General features: G+C 40.9%; 1 pseudogene; it reads left to right on the top strand.

The window, feature by feature from the left end:
- Positions 1-398: 398 nt before the first annotated feature.
- Positions 399-980, top strand: LOC110293386 (serine/threonine-protein phosphatase 2A 55 kDa regulatory subunit B alpha isoform pseudogene; annotated as a pseudogene).
- The last annotated feature ends 936 nt before the right edge of the window (positions 981-1,916 follow it).

Below are 1,916 nucleotides of genomic sequence, written 5' to 3'. Positions count from 1 at the left end.
AGTGGGCAACTTTAAAAATATAATTATGAGCAACATTAAATGAGTACAGTGGGTTGTAGTTATACATATAAGCGTATATATACATGTAACAGTGGTAATTAAAGAAAAAGGGAAAAGACAGGGAGTAGAGAGGAAGGGGTGGCTCTGAAAAGAGTTGGGGGGCTCACATAGGGAGTGAGTGTGGTCAAATGCATAAAAAGACTACATTTTTTAGAAAGAAAGAAAAACATTGCTCAGTGTTTAACTGCTACCATTGACAACGCAATACAACTGTGGAAAATCTGTGTAAGAAACAAAAGGCCAGAAAATAAAACCTGAGAGAGAAAGATGACAGAGAGGTCCTACTACGTTACAAGTGTGCAGCTTTAGGCCATGGATCCGCCAGATGAAACCAGCTCATGAAGACCACTTCCCATGGCGAATGCATACCACACCCACCAAGTTCTATTAATAGTGATTCTGAAACTTGTTTATATGCAGATGATTCTCAGATTAACTTTTGACATCTGGAAGTTACAGATAGGGATTTTGATACTGTGGAGTTTGAGTCTGTCGTTACAGCAGCCAAATTCCAACCCAAACAGCTGTAACACGTCTGTACACAGCATCTGCTTTGTGACATGAGGGCATCTGCTCTCATGATAGGCATTCTAAGCTGTTGGGAGGAAAGGAAGATCCTGGTAACAGGTCATTTTCTCCCCTCACATCATCTCCTCTATTTCTGGTGTAAAATTCTGTCATAGTGGTCACTGTATGATGACCAGGGAGTTATTTGTCAGTCAAAATTTAAATATGGAAAGCAGGCAAGTATTTGGAAACATACCAAGTCTGTGAACATCTCTGAAGTAAATTTTGCTCCCTGTATGAAAATGACTGCATATTTGGCAAATTTGAATGGTCTTGGAATAGACTTTATAGGGGGGTTCATGACTAAATCTTATAATAATTTCTTCAGAAATTCTTACAGAACAAGTAAGTGAGCTATAACCCAGAAGCATCACCCAAAACTAACCAAACAAACAAACAAACAAAAACAGTACGATTCACATAGTTTAAAAGTTTTAATTACATTTATTTATTTTTATACATCTAGGTACACATGCACACACTTGGATACACACAGAGTGTGCACATGGACACCATAGTTCACACGTGGAGAAGAGCGACTTGTGAGAATTGGTTCTCCCCTTCCATCCTGTGGGTCCCAGGAATTGAACTCTGCTTGTCAGACTTGGAAGCACATGCCTTCACCTGCTGAGCCGTCTCACCAGCCCTTCGCACGGTTCAGGAGACACACCAAATCCACGCTAACAGCAAGCAAAAGAAAGACAAACACACCGGCAGGCTAGTCTTCTGTGAGAAAAAAAATCCTCATATAGCTGGCACTCCAAGGAGATTATTTTTGTAGGTGTTACACTTTGTATATATTTCAAGAAAAAAGCTGCTATTGGCATTTCCAGCAAAAGAGCACACTTCCTACTTAGCTGAGAAAACTGAATCTCGCAGTCATACCTATGAAAGACAAGCCCATTGAGGTAGTGTTTGAGGGAGTGCCATTTCACACATATTTTTATTTTAATTTTTTGGTAAGGCTTACTATTTTAAATTAGTCTACAAGTGTGAGTCTATCTGTATATGCATGTGACTGCAGGTGCCCACGGAGGCCAGAAGCGTCAGATCTCACTAGAGCTGGAGCTACAGGTTGTGGTGAGGTACCTAGTGGGCTCTAGGAACTGAACTCATAGACAATCTTTTTTTTTAATTGGATATTTTATTTGTTTACATTTCAAATGTTATCCCTTTTCCCAGTTTCCCCTCTGCAAGCCCCCGTCCCATCCCCCCTTACCCTGCTTCTATGAGTGTACTCCCCCACCCACCCACCCACTCCCACCTCACCACCCTAGCATTTCTCTACA

Source organism: Mus caroli, unplaced genomic scaffold (assembly GCF_978045245.1).
Source record: "Mus caroli unplaced genomic scaffold, Mus_caroli_1 scaffold_6, whole genome shotgun sequence".
NCBI classification, from domain to species: Eukaryota; Metazoa; Chordata; class Mammalia; order Rodentia; family Muridae; genus Mus; species Mus caroli.
The sequence above is the reverse complement of the archived record's forward strand: the minus strand, read 5'-3'. Positions and strand labels throughout refer to the sequence as shown.